Source organism: Aythya marila, assembly GCF_965140915.1.
Source record: "Aythya marila genome assembly, chromosome: 1".
NCBI lineage: Eukaryota > Metazoa > Chordata > Aves > Anseriformes > Anatidae > Aythya > Aythya marila.
The window spans coordinates 64726699-64741519 of NC_139042.1; positions in this window are offsets into that span (position 1 = coordinate 64726699).

A 14821-nucleotide genomic window follows, 5' to 3' on the forward strand; every position below is an offset into this window, starting at 1 on the left:
ATAATACCTTAATGGCTATTTATGCTCATCTTCCCCTGTGGTGTCCCTTACCCTGGCTACCTTGCTTGCAGCACCTGAAGTACATCACTTTAGTTAAGAAGTCTGAGTATGTCAGCTTGGTGATCTACATGAGAGAGTGCTCAGATTTGCTGGCACAAATAATTTGAGGAAAACTTTTATGGCAAAGTTAAGAAAATATCCTACAGGTAATCCTGGCAGGCTCAGTAAACTGTCTTAATAAACTGCTACACTGATAAGTAGCCTGGTACTTTCTGTAGTTTTTGAAAAAGGTGGTTTTTGTTTCTTTTATAAAACAACTTTATTCCGATATGAATACACAGGGCAGAGTATATCTCATCTCACTTTATGCATCTACTATAAAAGGGTTGTAGCAGCGGATGCATTTGTAGGTAATTATTCTTTTGAGTCTGAGATTTATCTACAACAGAAAAAAAAAAAAAAAGTGTCCCAAGAATGCTTATTTCTATTCATTTATTATAGAGAAGGTGTTTAGGTGTGGCTGTCAACAAAGCAAATGCCTAGCATGAGCTAAAGTGAATTGCATCACATGTGTCCACTAACTCCTTTCCAGTCTAATATTTTCAGTTCTTAACTCTTTCATCCAAACATCTGGTCATTCTTGCTGATTTTCTCTGTCCCATCTTCATTGTATATGCAATCCTGCATATCCTTTGGTTTGCAAGTAGTAGTTTGTTAGTCTGACAAGAATTGTGCTGTAGCTTCTGCCACCTCACAGATATCCTGCTGGTGGTCTGTGCTAGTTTCTATTTGATTTTTGTGAAAGTATTTTTGACTTGTACCAAATTGAATGTGAACAGAAATAAACCCAAAGTCAACCTCCTGGTTGCTAAACATTTGAGATAACTACATTTGAATCAATGCACCCTTTTTCCCTAAAAAAAATAATAATAATAATAATAATAATAATAATAATAATAAATAATAATAAAAAAAAAGCCTGAAAACAAATAATTTGATCACTTTTTCCACATTAAAAATCTTCTTTGAAAAAGCAAGATGTTTTTTTCAAAGGTACTTGCAGTACCACTCAGCTTTAAAAATAATCTTGTAACAGGCTTTGAAATCTTTGGCTTTCTCACTTGTTTAAATGGCAAGATAATTCTCAGCATCCTGTAATGTGTGCTACAGCACCACAGAAATACCAGCAGCAGTTTAGAGGTGGTAGTGTACATGAAATCTACAGGTTGAGAACCAATGTGTGAATTGCTTTGATATTCTGAAAGGTTGGCAACTCTTTGTTCTGTCTAGAGCTCCTGGGAAAATGGAAATTCATCCCATCAGAAGTCTACACATTTAAAAAGCATGGCTCTACCCTGAAATTAAACTCTGGGGGTTTGTGCACAACACAATTGGAAAGTTTTTGCCAATTCTAGTAGCTTTTAGTAATAATAATAATAATAATGATAATAATAATAATAATGATAATATTTTACTGGTTTTACTATCTTTAGTAGGAAGTGCATGGCCATTGAGAAGGAGAAGATGCTTTCCATTTAGAAAGTGGAATTTGTTACTGTTGTTTCCAAATGGCAAACAAAATTTCACTAAGAAAATTTGGGTCGCTTCCAAAAATTGTTCTGAGGGAAAGCTACTAAGCTGCTCTAAATGAAACAACAGACATCAGCCAAACTAGCAATACTCTCTGACACCGTAGATACTTCTAAGTGCTGGCTTGTCTATTCAGTTTTCATATTTTTATTCAGTAGCTGACTACTTAACATTCCCAAATTCCTTTCAGGGATTCTTTGAGATTTCTTGTTTAATATTTAGTATTCCACTAGATGCTAGAACTGGAAATCCCCCCTTGTTGTAGGCTTTTGCATAACTTTGGGATATACAACTATCTCTTTACTTTTTAAAGAAAAAGCAGTTACATCTTAGAAAAATAACAGATTTGCAGAGTTCCTGTGCTGCAGTAGTGCCATCCCTCATTTCTGTGGTAGATTCAGTTTTGCAGACTGCTCTGGCTGAAATAGACAAACATCAATTTATTCAATTAGCACTGTGTTTTTCCCAGGAGTTTCCAATTGTTGCTTAATCTTAACCTCACCTGAAAGAGACTACCTGCAATTAAAAGCCCAGTTGAAAAAAAAAAAATGCTGGCTACTTCCATTGAACCTGTACAGCAGGAATTCTTCCTGTGGGAATTCCTTGCGGGTCTTTTGTCTAAATATTTTAGTGATATGATGATGCTTTTTGCATTAATTCATCTTGCTTTATTAGATCCTTTAAGCAAAACATGATGTAGTACAATAAGTGCCTTCAATGATGATATGATGGCCTTCAGAGGTAAAGATTCTGTTGAATACTGAAAATAAATTCTTACCGATGCCATGGAATACAGGAATTATCACACTGTCAAATTTACTATTAGATTTTATCTGCAGACTCAGTAAGGAAGCTATTTCTCAGAATAGGGACAAATATTAATACATGCAAAGGGTGGTACTTTTTAATTTGAAGCTGTAACATAATACATCCTGAGGTGTTCTTTTTCTTCACATTTATCTGCTTAGCTTCTTCAGACCTTGGTCTTGGTTTTCTGGTAATTAAGGTGATGTGCCAGACTTAATACTATGCATGAATGTATTGCATTTAAGTAGATTTGGAGTCCTCTGAGAACTGACTGGTTTTGGTCCATTTTTTCCTATTTAATAAACTATGAAATACAATTCCAACACTCTGTGCTAGACTGCAGGCCAGAACGTGCTGCATCTTTAACTGTGAACTAGCATCTCCTCCCAAAGTGATAGCTCACCCTGCCCACCACCAGCAGCAGCCTCGCCAACTGTACAGGTAAACTAAATGATGCCATGGTATGAATGAGGCCAAAGAGTTTTTCCATTACCCAACCTTGAGTCACCTGCACAAATGCAAAGAAAAACAAGGATTTGGCACAGGACGTGCAGTTGTTTGTTCTGAGGCTGCCTTTCTGCACACACCAGGCCAAAATACACCACATATATCTGTGGTGCATGCCTTGCCACACAGAAGCGGCCCCATAAGTGCAAAGGGGAATTGTCCAAGTGCCTAGGGAGGACTGTACCACAGCAGTAGGTCTGGCTGAAATTTAGCAGCTGCCTAACTACATTTTGGATGGTGAATGAGTCACACAGAGGGTAGATGCTGCATCCTAAGCTCTGGCAGCTGTTGGAAATGAAGTCTTGGATGAATTTCTCTAGGTCTGTCACCCTCTTTGATAAATTTAGGCAGCCGAACCTGCACACGTTCACTTGCAAGTGACAGCTGACATTTCCTAACACTATTATGTAGAAAAACTATGCCAGATGGACAATCTTGTCAGGAGCAGCATTTGCTCATTTTCTTTCTCTGCTACTGTGCTGAAATTCAAGATGACTGAAAAAAAAAATCTGTATGAAAAATGTGCAAGTTGCAAAGCTGCACACTGAAGAAATCTCCAAAGTGTCCTTATGGCCCCTTCTACACAAGAACTACTGCAGTAATTTAATTACACGGACACATGCTGTTTTTCACTGAACCCTGTCTTGGGCAGTGGCTGGGTATTCAGTGTTTCTCTTCCTGTCATTCAGGGAGGCCTGGTTTAGCACATTTCACCCAAGTTGTATATTAAAAATTGTACTTGATGAACCTGTGATTTTCCCACAGAGCATTTCATAAGTCTCAATGATGTTTCAAAGATATTTTTCCTTGTTTAAATATCTTAGAATTTCCCTTGTAAATAGGTACAAACAGAGAATGATCAAAGCTGGCAAGTGCCCATGAGCTAACACTCAACTTCAGGAGGAGTTTTTTTCATAATATTTTATTATACAGCACAACCTACCCTTTTGCCCCAATCTGGTACTGCTGATACAGCCTACCTCCTGTGCTGTGGTTCCCAGGACACTTCAAATATCCCTTGTGGAATTGGATGAATTCATTAATATTGATAGGTTGCACCTAAAGAGTTAGAAGTTGCCACTTCTGTAACTCTTTACTGGCAAGTGTGGAGCACATAAGAGTCTTCCTAATGCTGCTTCACAAAAGGAGGTCTGCAATACCTCCCTCAGAAACTGATGTGTCTGCAGAGAGGTAAGAAATAAGCTTGGGTTGCCTTTTGCTGCTGTGACCTTCCAGAAGGACATCAAAGAGCAGTCATGGTATGCTTCATTATCACTACCCATGCCAGATCTGCTATGGAAACATGTAATCTAAGGCTGTCAGAGGCTTGTTTTGATAGTACAAAGTGCTTTCAGAGGGTTCTTGGCCATATATTCATGATTTGCCTTAACTGAAATTTATAATTGTGATTTTGGAAATTCTGGTGATAAAATTTAAGTACAATATGGATATTAATAAAATTTTAAATAGTTTACAGTTTTGCCTTGCCAATAACAATAAGACACCGTCATGAAAGAAAATATGGTAAGCATTGCAAAAGCAAAGTTTCAACATAAAATCCTCCATTTTTATGTTCTTATAGAACATTAACTACACTTCCCATCATGTACCATCAGGGGAAAGAAGAGAGTATGACATGAAGTCCAGAAAACAGGTTTCCCAGAAGCCACAGAGACACTGTGTCACCATAATACTGTAATGTGGTTTCTGCTTGACTCAGTAAATCCAAATACCTTGATGTGGAGTTCACTGAAAGCATAGTGTTATATTTCACCTTTGCTGTTGAAGTCCCAAAATATTCCATGTGGAAACATTAGCTCTTCTCTAACCTTTTCAATTTAACATTTTCTACCAATTCATTTCAGAGGAAATAACTCTCCTATTAGCTAATGTTTATTAGCTTTCATTTAAATGTTTCTTCCTTTTTAAGCTTCTCTTCTAAAAAGTTTAAAAAGTTCTAAAAAGTTTAGTACAGTATCTAATCTCCCAAGAAACCCCAATACCTTCTGGGTACATCTGCATGTATTTCCCATTCTTCCCCTCTCCTGTAATTGCATACCCAAGCCTTCTAGTCTTGGAATGAGTAAAATGTGAAGGTTTTGCTCTTCCACTGCAGTTTCTGACAGGATGAGCATTGCACATTTTAAAAGTACTCATTTTGATATTTAGAGGTAGTCTCATGGGTACTCCTTTTTACTTGTCCACCACTGATGATCCAATCTGAAACATTAGATGCACCAAAGGCTGACTTCCCAGCACAATAAGCCCTCAATATACCAACAAATATGCACATTATAATTATGTGGAATTTCCAGTGCAAAATATCCATATTATTGTTGATACACATTTGCTACACCTGAATTCACAACACTAGCAGGCAGAGCTGTCCATCTCACTTTGACATTGATTATTATACCATATGGAACAAGATTAACAGCCCACTTTCTTTTGTGACACTTTCTACATGTGATACACTTTTAACTTCATGGCTCATTTTGAAAACAATCAGAATGAAAAAGAAAGACAAGTAGTATGAATACTCTTACACATCTTTCATTTTTATCAGTATGAATATTAAATAATTTTACTCTGACTTCTGTGGAGGCACCAAGGAACAAGAGTGCCTCTTTGAGGAAGATCTGGGCCTGTTCTATTTCAGCTGTGCTGTAGCAACACATACATAGCACTGCTTAAATGTATTCTAACAGTTTCCCTTGGTATTTTTCCCTACTGTTATGCAGATTTCACAGCTCAAAAACCTACAGTGCAGTAATGTTGAATTGTGAAGGCTGCATTATTCCTGAAACAAAAGGGATCTGAGAGAGAGGCTACCTCACAAAATGCACTTATAATTCTCTCCCCCAAAACAGTGCATTTCTATAAGTATTTTATACAACATTTCATACACCAAATCTTCCAGACTGCTCTTCACTAAACACAAGGTGACATTTTTCCCTCAGGAAATTATTAAACAATTATATATCAAAGTCATGATGGAATTCAGAATGTCTGAGGGATTTACATTTTTGTCCACCCTCACTCCTTATTTATTAGAAAATTACATTTTACCCTCAGGAATAAGACATGCCTCTCAGTTCCCCTTTGGTTTCAACGAAGCTGTAAACATAGCATGTTATCTCAATATGCCAGACAAATAAAGACACATTACATATTTGTGTAATTCTGATGTACATGACAAGAAAACCTGCTGCCACATGAATGTGTCTTTTGCAGGATACAAGGAAATGTTGACCTTTACATAAGTCTTTAGAACTTATATTTGGAGTTGTATAGTAAGGTATGTGATCAGCCATTTGTGCTGAGTTCACTTTAAACTCATTTCCTTTTATTTGCAAAATACTGAAGCAATCTTTATCTCACCCTCCTCTTTCATTCTCTGCTATTGACACAGGTTTTAGAACTCAGGTTGCAAAATATTGCAAACTGGTGATCTTGTGGTGATTTATATTGAATTAACATCTTGTTTTGAACTATTAAATTTATACTCCGCACCTCTGTGACTAAGGCAGAAAGAATTTCAAAGTATTTAATTTTGCAACATCCTTGAGGATCTAATGCTCTTAAGACAGGGAGCCCTCACTAGGAGATAATTGTCAAAAATAATTAAAATAATAATTTGTTATTATTTTAATAAAAAAAATAATTGTTTTATACTTTTTAGACCCCTTAAAGCAGAATGATGAAGCCTACTTTGTTGATATTCTGACAACTGCTAACAAAAGACTTGATGGATACTATACCACAATAAAGTTCTCCAGAACTATGCTGGTTTCCTATGACCTAGGAGAGGATATGCTTAAATAACTGAGTTGAAGATGCTTTCAACATTTAAAATAGCTTAAGGACCCCAGAATGGTCAGTGGGATGCTTATTGAGTTCAGGAGTGTCCATCCTCCCCCCATACACACACTTTACTCTCTTCACCAAACACAACAAGGACTCATTTATAGCACATGAACATTGTTCTCATTCTTCTCAGTTTAAGATTTTGGTTTGGAAAGGAGATAAGCAAAACAAGCGCTTCAAACAAAATTTCCAAAGTACATGGGGCATGGCTTGGATTGAGCCGGCTAGCACTCAACCAGTAGCAAACCTGTCATTTTACTTTTGATTGTGTGGTACTTACTGGTGGGGGAAACTGCCAGAATTATCCCAGCAAACTTATAGGGATAAATTAAAACTTAAAAGGTTAGCACTACAGAGAATCTTTTTCAACATTAGAGAGAAAGGAACATTACTCATCTATTTGCTATGGAAATAAGGCCATTATATGAGTTGCCAGTAACTACAATTGTTCTCGTTCTGAGCAGGCTATTTCAGTTTAAAGGAAAACTGAAGGACTGTTAGTCTGTTCCTGTCTGACAGGCAAGACTGATAGCTCTCCAAGGTCAAGCAAAACCAGAGATCTGGTGAAAAGCAGAGAATGGGTCTTCATCAGCTCTGTGATAATCCTTGGGCAAAGTCAATAAACATCAAACAATATACTTATTAAAGGAGAAGAGAATAAATACTGGAGAAGGCTGGGCCACTGTCCAAGGCAGCAAAAGATGTATCATGTAGTTATGGAATAGAGGTGAAAAAGGGAAATGGACTAATTGGACAATCAGGTGATAACTATGAGTCCTATCAGTCCCACTGAGAGAACTGCTTACCTACAGAGATTAACTGAATAGAGGGACTGCAAAAGTAAGCAGTAAGAGTGATGAGGGGCTTAAAACAGAAGTCAGAAGGAATTTGGACTCATTAGGACAACAATCTAGACAAGAAGAGAAAAGGAGAGAGAGAGAACAAAGAAAAAAATACTGATTGTTTTCTGAGAACATTGTTATTGTCAAGTCAAGTATCTTTGTGTAAGTTTATGACACAATGAATGTTACACACACAGCTCACTTTGAGCCTCTTGTATTGTGAAGAAAATCTCAACTTTACCTTTTTATGTTGTTTTCTTCACAAATCTTGCTTTAGTATGTTCTGAGGATATCAGGACACCTTATGGAGTTTGTTTTCTCTCAGATCTGTAACTTGTTACAGAATTCAGGTTATACTTCATGCTATTTTTCTAAGAAATTGTACACAATGAAGAGCCAATGGTCAAAATAAAGAGTCTGCAAATGTACTATGTGTTAAAATTTATTACCATAGATGTGGATTTCATAATTATGGAAATGATGTAGTACATTCATGGTGATCAGATTTCACAGTGCTTGGTTCAACTCAATCTAAAGAAGGGCTGACATGAATGTTAACTTTTTGAAGACACAATGAAAAATATGTTTTTAATTTAGATTGCTTTTAAACACAAAATTCAGCTACACCTCATTGCATCAACTTGAAAGCACAAAGGACTGCATTCACAGCATTCAAATTGTACTCCTAGGCTGCTGCTTTCTGCTGCTTTCTAGCTACATCATTTGAAACTGAAAGTGGAACACATTTTTAAAGGATCAGTAAGTTTAGTGAATAATTCGAAAGTCAGTGTGATGAGAATGCTAAAAGCAACACATTATTCAAGCCACTTAGATCACAGTCAACAACACTCTTGAGTTTTCCTAGGAGTATCTCATCACCATGGAACACATCAAATACCCAGGCATGGTTATTTTAGCTGCCTCTTATTTTCTTAGGGGCATTGTTTTTGAATGTTGAAAGATTTTGGTGTAAACAAGAGGTCTGTACCTGCTCTCTCAGATTAGACATTTAGTGGCACTTTAGATGCTGACTGATACAAAGTAGACTATAGCCACAGTTTACATGTTAGTGGCTAAGATTTATCCTTGTGTGATAAAGGTTGTGGAGATGATGAGAAATTAGTACAGCAACAGCAGTCTTTGCAAACAAAAGTAAAGTTTGAACACTGGCACAATTATTCCACAAGAAAAGTTAAAATCTGAGCTTGTAGCACTTCCCAGAAATCTGCTTAACTCATTTGGTTAAAAACTTTGAATTTACTGTATTATCTGAAGGAATGCTCTCAACAACCACTCATTTTGCTCTCAACAACCACTCAAACACCATTTTCCTTTTTCTTCCCAACCCTTTCTCAATATCAGATCAATGAGCCCAAGATAAGTAAGGCAGAAATTATTTTTATCAGAATCCAGCTGTGCAGGCTTTACAACCACTTCTGGTAGTGAATTCAGTTGCAAAAGTAAGCAGAGACAGTTCCAATCACGTCCTGTCCATGCTAACACAGCTCTGCAAGCACAGGTGCCACAACTGTTGCACAGAAATGTACACCTTCTGGACATTTATTCCAGAGCCTAGTTGCCAAAAGGAATCTTGGATCCTTGCTGGAAAAATAAATAAATAAATAAACAAACAAATAAATAAACAAACATTCTTGCTTTGCTTCCTTCCACTAGAACATGTCTTGTAAGCCCTCTAAATGATTTAACTCTGCTGTCTAAGCAATCTGATGTTGCATGAACGTACTATTCCATGTCCCATGTTCTCCTGGAAAGGGAAAACAAAAGCTCTTTAAATTTATTTCTAAATATACATCTTTGTATGAGTTTCTCACATATGGCCACCATGACTTTCTACGCACCTTGTTCTGAGGCTTTTAAAAGATAATGTCATGTTAATTAGCAGTGGATATTCAAGATGGGTTTTTAAGAGTTTTATCCCCAAATGCTTGCTATTTTTATTCTGTAAAAACACTTTTTTATTTGCTGGTGATAAGATGATTAGGAAAAAAAAAAAAAAAAAAAAGACAGTAGGAAAAAAAATAGACCTGAGTTCCTTACATTGAGTCCAATATACAGACCTGCTGACAAAAGGTTGAACTGGTTTTCTGCATAATTCTTTGCCATTGGTCGTGAAGAAAAGAAAGGGAGAAGAAAGGGAAAAGAAAGACCCAGAACTTTTTTGAACAGTTATGAGGTCTTTAGCCTGAGCCTTTTTGGTAGAAGTATAGTGATTTATTCATAGATTGTCCAGAAATGTGCAAGAAAAAATGTTTACCATGTATAAGCTTATATCCATCACATACTTGCACGAACTATTTCTGTTCTTAATATACTTTTTTTCACTTGCTCCACTGTTATCATATGTTGCAAGGACTCACACTAAAGATGGCGCTTTCTAATAGAGGCAAGCAGCTGTATAATTTGTTTATACTACATTAACAAAGCTTAAATGATTCCTAATACTACTAGATAACTACATGGCACTTGGGAAATGATTTAAGAAAGATATAACTGCTTTAGTTGAAATTTGATTTCACCCTGAAACTAGTTTAAACATGTTTTGTAAATCAAGGAGATTGAACTATTTGTAGTAAGTAATATAATACATAAGCTTATCTAAAACAAGGGCACTGTGACCTTTCTTATGGAAATAAAAAATATTTTTATGGTAGCATGATGCCACCAAATGACATCATGCTTTGAGTGGAAATAGGAAACTATTTCAGTTCAGAAGACTAGAAACACTAGCATCTTTTATGTGAGAGAAGTGAGAAAAAAAGATCAACCAAAGGAGAGCAAGGCAGAGGGAGAAACAGATGTAAATGGAAATCCGCGGCTGAAAGAGCCTATTAAACTAGTCAGTACACAGATTCAACCTGAAAGCAAGGCCTACGGGGTAGAAGTTGAACTTCCTTCAAGACCTTGTACTGCAGACTCTGAAAACAGACTTATCAATATACTAGTAGGAGACAATAAGGGCACAAGATGTCACAAAAAAGTGATTTTTTTTGTGCCTAGGAGGACAATTTTAGACATGTGAGGATGTTTACCAGTTCCTGTGGAGTCCAAGGGTCATATCCAAAGGGACAACCAGCACAGTTACTATTTGTGAACACACTCTGGGGAAGAAAAAATAAATAAATCAAGTCATATATCTGAAACTGAAGAGTTGCCCATTGCATTTAGTGGATTTTTAAGCACTGTCAGACAAGGAAGTAGATGCAAGTTAGAGGTTTCAGTAATCTGCCTAATCAGTGGCATTGTAAATAGCAGTTACAGAAATTTATCTACAATTGTATGCACAATGATTTATGTGGAAATAGGGAAGTATTTCAATTCCAAAGTATATACAAATATCAGCTTTCTCCTGAGAGAAATGAGATAAAGATTAATAAATATTATTTGACAGAATATAACACTTTTTTGTTTATAAATATAGTGTTAACAATATATTGTTTTGTTGGGAAGTGTGTGCAGTACAGATAAGGTATTCTATTACCAAGCATCATGAGAAAACATTTACAAGATCAGTTAACTTTGATATCAATATTTTTAAGGTATTTATTTAGTCAGATTCTGATAACATTATGACCCTAAAGTTGCTGGTAATATAGAGGTGATGTGAATCCTGTTCTAACAAAAGAATAAAATCTCTCAAATCCACTGCGGGATACCTGTCTACATTTAATGTACAAGGAATTAATAAATTATCTTGCTCTGGGGAGAGCATGGACCACAATCTATTCCCAGTGGACAGTGTAGAGGAAACAGTCTAGCAAGATGAACTCAAGCCACAGCCCATTTTATTTACTGGTAAAAATATAACCATAATATGCACTTTGCTATTAGATTCTACAGACATATTGTTAAAACTTGCAAGGAAACATGAATATAATTGTCAAGTGGTTTTCAGTGTTTTACTGCTGAACTAAATAACATAAGAAAGTTACCTGTGCTGAGACTTGTTTCTGTAACCAGCAATGGTGATGGCTAATGTAATGAAACACAGGAGCTCCAACCTTTCCAAAACATACATTCCTACCTGGAATTACAACGAAGACCAACAAAATGGGTAGCTGTGCAAAAACATTGTGACCAACATGGTGAACTAAGCAGGGAGGAGGTTTGTTAAGATATTGCTCTCTGAATAGGTTTGGCAGCTTCAGGGAATGCTCAGCTACCAAAGCCTGACCAGCAAAATAGAGTTGCCATCCCCACCGAGATGATTGGAATGACAGGAGATAGTTGTTGCATATTGTGGGAAGTAAAGTGGTGGAGACAGTATTTTGATACAATTCCCTGAGTGATTTGCAGCAATGGACCATCAGACACCTTGTCCAGAGTCTGGAAGAAGCATGGGAAGCTTTGAACATTTAGCAGTGCAGTGCTGTTAATGCTTTTGCCATTAATAATGTCCAGAAAACTACCAAACGGGAGCACCAGACAAACAGATCAGATATCACCAACAATGACCTTGGTTGAGCAAATAATGTCAAAATTACTAAATGACAACAGATCAACAGAACAGTGAATTCCAAAACTGAATAAAATTCATTGGAGTTTTACACTGTTATTAAAAACAATGAAGTTTCATCAGGAATTATGGTGCCACTTATTAAAGCTGCTGGCAAAATAAACATCTATTGAAAAGTCACCATTATCTTCATTCACTGTAAACTAAATGACAGAAGGAGGGAAATCTTTGTAATCTAAGACAGCCATCTAAAATAAGTCTGAGAGCTGTTCCTGAACACAAATTATGAAGTGAGAAGAGTCTTAGGAGCTATGATGCAGGCAATATACTGTTTCCAACAGCTACTCATTTTTGTAGGTGTCGGATGTTGACATGTATATTGTAAATTTCTGCTCTGTAAAAGATAAATTAGGCTAATCCCAGTCTGTGCATTTGATATCCAGCTCACATTGGTAGACTCTGCAATATTTGTTGGCAGTTTCAGGAGAGAAGGAAAAAGTGGGTCACAGTTAAGGAATTCCTTACCACTGATACAAGGAGAATAACCATAGAGTCATAGAATCATAGAATAACCTGAGTTGGAAGGGACCCATAAGGATCATCAAGTCCATCTAATACAAAGAGATCCATTCAAAGAGTCATGGAAGGATGGTGACAAAATACAAATCAGGAGCAACAACCAGCAAATCAGGAGCAACAACCATCAATTCTGCAAGCAGGTCCTGCTACTCTGAAGAAAGGTGCTGACTGTGGTTTGATAGTTGCACATGGCTACCTACTGTCATTCCAATATCCATGCATGCAGGATTCAGGTTCTCCTTTAAGTACACTGAATAGGTGATGCTTCAAAGTATGCAAGCCTTTATTTTCCAGTGCATTCTGGAAGATTTTCAGGATATATTCTACTATAAAATAGCTTCTCCACCTGGTTCAAAAATCCTGTCTTCTTTTTAGGGTGCATTCCTCATGATTGTGAAAAGGTTCTAGCCTTTGGACACAGTCCCTGGACATATAAAAACTTTGTGTCTGACATCGAAATGGAAGAAACTGTCTCATTCCAGACAAAAATCATAAAACTTAATTTTTATCCTCTAAAAGAGATTGGTAACTCAGGTTGATCTGCTAGATGATTTGTGATCTACCCTGGCTGCAATACAGAGAGATTTTTGATATATGTGTAACAGGCACTTTAGGTGGCAGTTGAACTGCTTTTTTACATTCTCTTCAGTTGTTAGACAGGACCTGTTCTATGCATTTAATTTCTGCTGAATTAGTGTAAAAATGTGGATAACATCAGACTTCTTTTAAAAAGCTATTTTTTTTCAGAACACTTTGTTTGAAATATGCAGGAACTGATGCATAGAGAAGACGAGTTTTCTGACTGATAGAAATAAGCAAGGTTCTTGCAATGAACTGAACCAAGGAGATGTCATTATTGCAAATGAATTAATGAGACGTACAGGATAAACCACAGACATAAAGATAAAGGACTAACAGACTGGAGAGAGATTTGACTGTCATATACGCAACCTGCCAAACAATTGAAGAAAATTATGAGAAGTAGAGACCAAATCTCACTAACTTCAGTGCCAAAATATGCAAAAGTATCCCTTGAAAGACATGGTATTTTAATTTATTTTAGTTCAGTAACTTCAGAATGGGAAGAATCATGGTAGAATTATCCCTTTTGCTTTAAAATGAGATCCACAATTAATAAATATAATTTCAAGTCCTGTCACATATATTACAGACTTTATTTTGTCACAGACAGACATATTGTAATACATCTTGACTATGTGCACAATGATCGAAAAAAACACTGCATGTCAATGTCAAAGCATCCCATCAAAGAATCAGAGATAAATAACTGCAAGGGGTTATTTTTGTGCATGTGCTTGTTCAGTTTAAGAATATGCTGCAAGGGATATACTTATGATAATAAAAGTTCTGCCTTACACTATATAAAAGTAACTGGAGACTAAGAAAGAGGATGAAGATGTTTGATACATAGTGACTGCATCTGGAAACATGTCCTTAAAATATTGGCAAATGGCATTTACCACATAAGGAAGAATACATACATGAGAAAAGCACAAATAAGAACTGAAGCTGCTACTTTGGCCACATCTGTACTGACAAATGTTGCAGTATTTAGCTAGTGCTTTTGTGGGCTACCTGAAATGTCATTGAATGGATAGTTTCCATTTCTTGAAAGCCTGTTCTAGCTTGAGTCAGCTCTTGGAAGAGCACCAGTATAGCGGGACAATCATCCATAACAATGCACTTATTTAATTAGACAAGAAATGCAACAACCTGAAGCAAATAGAGAAGAATGCAAGAGTACTGAAAACAGAGGCACTAACAAGGCATTCCACCTCCTGAAGAAAACTCAACATTTTAGCATTGCAGTCACAGAAGGCACTTGCTTAAGTCCAAGCAACCGTAGTGCTTGATAATATCTTCTCTGTAGGCTCTTATTACCAAATCTCCATAATCTCACCCCAAAATAGTAATAGTGGAGCTGTACAAATCATAAGAAACACCCCCTGCAGAATCACAGAGGGGCTGAGGTTGGCAGGGCCCTCTGGAGGCCACCAGGCCCCAGTCCTGCTCCAGCAGGGCCACCCAGCGCAGGCTGCCCCAGGCCCATCTCCAGGCGGCTTTTGGAGATCCCCAAGGAGGAGACTCCACAGCCTCTCTGGGCAGCCTGTGCCAGGGCTCCTCACCCGCACAG